This window comes from Calypte anna, chromosome 3 (genome assembly GCF_003957555.1).
Source record: "Calypte anna isolate BGI_N300 chromosome 3, bCalAnn1_v1.p, whole genome shotgun sequence".
Classification (NCBI taxonomy): domain Eukaryota; kingdom Metazoa; phylum Chordata; class Aves; order Apodiformes; family Trochilidae; genus Calypte; species Calypte anna.
Genome location: NC_044246.1, coordinates 46,164,663 through 46,171,071, shown reverse-complemented (window position 1 = coordinate 46,171,071; position 6,409 = coordinate 46,164,663).

The window sequence follows — 6,409 nt, the reverse complement described above, 5'->3', positions numbered from 1 at the left end:
TTGACTTCAGAGTAAGTTTCAAATAGCTACGAGTCTACTTTAGGACTGTTTAGTATTTGAAACTGTAGCTAGGTAGGTATGACCTGCTGTGTAGTGACCATGGCTAAAAGGTTTTTTCTTGTCTTGGAAGCCTTCGCACCAGATCTCAGGTGTTGTGTGCTAGACTCCAAGGCCATGGAGCAACTTTGGGTGTACAAATGGTTGTTGCTTTTAGGCTGCAGTTGTTGAGAGTTTTAAAGCCCTCTTCCTCTACAGAAAAGCTGGGGAGGGACTTTTTGCAAGGGTGAGTAGGAATAGGACGAGCGTAACAGTTTCAAACTTTCAAAAGATTGTAAATTGGGATCAGCTATTAGAAATTTTTTTTGTGAGGGTGGTGAGACATTGAGACCTATGGCACAGAGGAGTAGAGTGATTGCCCTGTCCCTGGGAGTGTTCAAAGCCTGGTTGGATGGAGCTTGGAGCAACATGGTCTGGTGGGAGGTGTCCCTGCCCATGGAGAGGGGTTGGAACTAGATGATCTTTGAGGTCCTTCCAACCCAAACAATTCCATGAATCTACGATAGTTGGAGAAAATCAGTTCAGTTCCAAGGCATATTTTTTTATGTAGGGATGTGTTATGATGAACAGAATAAAAGTGGGTTGAATTGACTGGAATTGGGTAAGTGCTTCTCCAGGAGGTAGATTCCCACAGAAAGTCTTTCTTGCCTTCAACTTTTGAGTTGCTTGGTAGTATAGTGACTAGATAAAACACAGTGGAGAAAAAAACCCAAAGCAAAACGAACAACATGAAAGAGGGACAGAGAAAAAAAAAGTTATTTCAGCTTAAATTTATATGCTTGAAAAAGAGTTCCCAGAAGCTGTAGAGGTATAAATGATGCATTTTTAACACTCCATGGGCAACAAACAGTTAATTTTAGTAGCACAAAGGAGCTGTGAAGTTGCCAAACCACAGATAATGTCACAGGATATTTGCTCCCCTTACTACTGTTGTAGACTCAGTCACTGAGCTGCTCTGGCCACACTCATCTTTTCAGACTGTCTGTGCATACACTATGATTGTGTAAGTATCAGACATCCTTGGAGACTGAAACTTGAGAGCTCATACCTTGCAGAGCTCTCAGTCATGTGGAGGGACAGATAGGCCTTCAATGGCCCCAACCAGACTCACCTGGAGCCAATTCCAGGAGCTTTAATTAAGTTCAGGCTGCATCTTCAGTCCTTGCTTGAGTGTTGGTGTGGCTGTTCTGGCTGGTGAGAGCACTGAAGGGGTTACTCTGCATTCCTGGCTCAGCCGTCCATACAGAGCAGTATTTTTCCTGCTCCTTGGTAGTTCCTTATTCAGTGTCTTTTAGTTCTTTGTAAGACAGTGTGGTAAGCCACCTATTTGGTTTTGGCTTGTTTCTTTTTTAAATCCAGCTGTGAGTGCAGATGAGCAAATAATTTTTCACAAAAAAGGCCATGGGGTAACATGAGGTTCAAGTCTGAGTTACTTTCAATAGGGGAAAAAGGAATTTAGAAAAACTTAAAAGGGCCAGAATATTCTGATGTATTCTCTTCCTGGTCACGTGAACTTGTTTTGCCTTCCCTTCATGGCTGAGACACAAAACTAAAGCTAAATGGTGCTCCATTCAGCCTAAGCAGAGACATGATGCAGAAGTTTAGGGAAGCTTGGAAACAGCTGAGTCTGTTGTTGTTTAGCTTGGAAACAAATCTTTGTGCTCTACTGATTAAGCACATGAGCATCTCTCCTGAAGGCACAACTGCAGGCCTTGGATTAAATCAGGAAAAAAAAAAAAAAAAGTTGCTCAGGACATAATAGATACAAGCAAAGGTGGCTGCCAGGCTGGAAGCATTAACAAACCATGACTCTCCAGAGGTCCGAGTCTTGACCTCTTATTAAGAGCAAACAGTAATTTCTTTTTCCCCCTGTTGCCTGTGAATAACTAACTTGAGGGAAAAGGCTGTGGAGTTTGATGTCAGTGTTGTTCTGCTGTGCCTGGAAGGCTATGGCATTTGCTCCTCAACTGCTCTGGGGTTTCTGGGGGGAACTCTCGTATACCTGCCCACCCTCCAGATCCCTTTGAGAGGGAAATGCACTTGCTGTATGCTGGAGGAGCTGGGTGAAGAGGAAAAGATCTTGAGAAAAGCTAGAAGACAAAGAAGATTGGGTAAGTTATCTTTGAATCTAGTATAAACTGCTTCAAGGTGTAGGTGTCAGGAACTGGGTGGATTTTCAGTCATCATTGAACCATACCCACAGGACTAAAGGCAAAGATGATTTACTTCTGAAGAGTTGCAAAGTGTGTTTTGGAGGCAGCATGTTCATGAGAGGTTGAGGAAATTAGATTTGGAGACCTGTAATTCTCTCATCCTTTGAGGTGGTGAGTGGGGAAAACAGTAACTGAAAAAGGACAGGGAAGCTGCATTTACATTCTTAATCAGTTTACATGCTAAAACCCTTTTCTAGTTGAGAGTGAGTGTTCAGATTCAGAATACTGGATATGAGTAACATATGGCTTTGTGTTTGGAATTAGTCAACTAAGGCTCAACCTGATCTGTTTAGAGCTGTTTACTCTTCCTGTAGGACCTACCAAACAGCTGTAACTAAGAGTCTCTCAGTAGACAAATGTGGTTTGAAAGCACAGGAAGGTAACATGACAGAGACAGAATGATAAATATTAAATTTTTTGGTAAAAGTGTATTTTTTCTTCCAATACACTTTTTATAGCTTCTCTGTACTTTTATAAGGCTGGTGTTTTAAATTGTCACCAAGTGGGCACGTAAGACTTGTGCTATTCTTATGTTTGTGCTCCTATTAAGACACACAAGGTGTGGAGAAGGTATCTTCTCTTGGTAGGCCTCTGTATATCTGATGTGAATGTAATGAAGGGAAAAAAACTTGCTCAGTAGTAAATTCCAGCCACTGTTGGGGTCACTTCAGTTCATGGATGCATCTATTCTCCAGATTCCCCATTCTATTCTATATCTATTCTATATCTTAGCTACTCATCACATCCCCCATGTGTTAGGTGTAATACGTCTTCCTTCTCTATAAGCAGACTTTCCCACTAGGGCTGTGTCAGGCTGTGTCAAAAGCGGATCCAGAACAGAACCGCAGAAGGGGCGTGGAACTGTGTCAGCTTGCTGCAAGTGCTGTATTTCCCCCAAGTTTCTTTAGAAACTTACTTCAGCTTTTCTAAATAACTGCACATCAGAGTGCCCTGAGTTGGTAGGGCAGTAGTTGACTTATAGTAGTCTTTGAGACTTATAGTAGTCTTTGAGATGAAAATTACATAAAGACATTTGTAAAGCACTTACGGATGCATTTGTGTCTGTATTTGTATCTGGTGCCTTTGAATTTACTTTTAATGTACTTGAAGCCTTAAAACCAAACTATTGTTACTGGGCTGAGTATCTTGGCTCACATTCCAGTTAAGGACTCTGATAAAGGTGAGAACAGAGGGTCAGTGTCATGTTCCTGTGTTCTGTAGGTAGTCATCAGGGACCTATTCTTGAGGTAACAGCATCAAAGCCAAAAAGCAGAGGTGTACAAGAGTGGTGCCCTCTCTCCACCTGCAGAGTATTACTTTGTAATAAGGTTTCTAAAGTATGCCTTCAAGATGCACTGGGAAGGCAGATGGATTTGTTGTGCTAAATTATTTTTCTTGTGAAGGAGCAATGTATCTCTTGCATCCCCTCTACTACTGACCAAAAAAAAAAAAAAAAAAAAAAAAAAGCATACGTGGGATGAGAGCCAGGCAATACTGACAAAACTGTTGAGAAAAGCTGATTTTTACCACAGTGGATCTGTAGGCCTCCGTGTTTAAAATCTACTCTGTAAGAAATGGCCAATGTTAGAGGTGCTAATAGTTTATCTTTTGGTGTCCTTTCGCTATACCACTGGTATACCACAGTAGCTGAGGACTAAATATCTGAAACTCTAGAAGTCATCTCTGAATCTCAGTCCGTTAATCAGGACTAAAAGGATTAAAAGGAACAATAAATAAATCCCTCAATCTTACTCTTGATTTAGGATAGTTCAAGCTTCAATTGCAGATCTGACCCAGGGCCTGAGTTTGATGTGAGAGGGTTTTCCTTGGTGCCGAGGGAAGCAGCAGTGATCCATAATGAATCAAGGTTGCAAAGAGTGTATGTACCCTCTAGGCATAGGTGCCTCTGAGGGATTTTGAATATCTACCCCCTGTCTCTGTCTGTCTCATGCTTAAAAAGGAACTCATGGTGAAACACTGCCTTGCCTAGCACAAGTCTGAGTCATTTAAGAGTGTTACCAGAAACTTTTTGGATGTGAGAAGCAGAGAAGGGTGAGTCAGAGGGGTCTTTGCTAAGCAGAACAGGCCAAGGGCAGTAATGCCTGAAATGGACCATAACAATGTGTATTTTCACCAGACAGCTGATTCAGTGATTCATACCTCTGTCATACTCCTTTCGGCCAAAGTGATGAAGCTCTGCAAATATTTAGTTGCCACCAGGACTGCTTTTTCACGACCGAGGATGAACTCATCTTCCCATTCAGCCTTTTACCTTCCTTGAGTACAGTGATGGCAACACAGAGCAAAAAAATGGTGTCTTTCAGTCTTTTTAGAAAAAAAAATAAATTAGTGGCTTGGTTGTCAAATGTGCTTGGGTGACTTTTAGAAGTTTTTGCTGTTACCTTTCCTGTGCTTCTGCCAAGTTAGGGCTACAGGGAGGTGGTACGAAGTGAATGTAGGCCAATTTTGAAGTCTGCCCTTAAATATGTATTTGTGTGGCTAACTGAAAGAAATACCTTTTCCTTCTCCACCCTTAGAGTCTAAGCACCTGCTGTGGAGCTGTAAAAGTTCTGAGTTAAAAGTTATTATACCTGACTGTGTAAATAAAAGTTATAGGCTGCAAGATATAGCTTTATATAAAATGTTGGCCAGTGGATTTAGTTCTGCACTCCTGTTGTGTTTCTTGTAGATCCCAAGTTAAAATTTAACATGCTTATGACACCTTTGTTGTATGCTTGAGAAAAGTAGTAGAAGTTCTAAGAAATTCAAGGACTGGAATGTCTGGAGGTCTGTGTAAAGTTATGTGCCTTGCAACAGATGGAACTAAGGATAAAGTCCTGATGTCAAATCTAGAGATTTGATACTTTTTTTTTTGGTAACAGCCTTTTGGTGATTGGATGAATTATTCACAATAAAAAATGGCTGTATCCTACAGAGCTGTGCAGGGGGCTGATTACACACGCTGGAGTTTGCTTAGTAAACAAATAACTGAGCTTCTGTTCTCTGCCCTGCAAATATTGGTAATAGTGTTCCTTTATGCTTTAAAAAGAATTCTTATGAGAATTCTTGTGAGCAAAACTCTACAGTTTTATCCTTTTGTGTGCTGGTCTGTGTCAATGGTGGAGGTATGGGATCATATCTGATGGGAGTGCCTTGCAGTTCTACTCTTAACTGTAGGAACAGGTGAAGAAAAAGTTCCAAAGGCAAACACAGGATTGGGTACTATTCTTTCCAAAACCAGAACGCAAAAGACTGGGTTCAAAATAGTTGTTTGATTACAGGCTCTTATTATAACTGTTTTCCTTAGGTTACTGTTTCTCAGTTGGAGTGACATTGAGATACTATCTGAAGTTGGATTGAGGCTATTTGGATGGAAGCTTTTCAGATAAACTCTGTCCTTTTTCTACCTTTTCAGGTTAAAATTGTTCATACTAATAATACCCTAAACCATTCCTCATCCTTTTCAGATGCTTTACATATTACAGTTGAATTTACAAGATCTAAATGAAACTAAATGTTATATGTGCAGATTGGCTAAAGACAGGCTTTTGTCTCAATAAGACTGCAGCTGCATTAGGGGAAACTCTCTGGGTAGAAGTCCTTATTCTGTTTGCACAAAAAGAAGAATGGCTGGAGGTTGTGAAGTGGTTGAGCAGTAAATCAGGTGTTTCTGAGCTGCAGGTGGCAGAGGCAGAGTTGTACAGCGTGGAGCCTCTTTGGCTCCAGTTTTGGGAAGTCCTGCAGAGCCCCCAGCTCTGGGTTAGGCTGGCTGGAGCGAAGGGCTGCTGCCTGAGGGCAGGGTTTGGGCGTTCAGTCCTGAGGCTCACAGAGGACTTGTGGTGGTGGTATCTGTGCTGGCTTCCAAGCAGCTCTTTCCCTGGGAACTCCTGCCAGTTTTTGGTCTTTGAGTCACAGCCAGGGAGAGAACAGAGCTCCAACAACTCTGCTGCAGGTGGGGTCACATTCGTGTGCACTGTTGGCTGGATGAGGCTGGTGGGCTGACATTGAAAGATCTCAAGAGATCCTCCCTGGTCCATACAACTCGATGTAGAACAGAGGGCTGCCTCTGTCTGTGAAGGGATGCATTAGTGGACTTTTTTTAAACAGTGCTCCTGCAGAAGTGGGTTGTGCAATTCCCC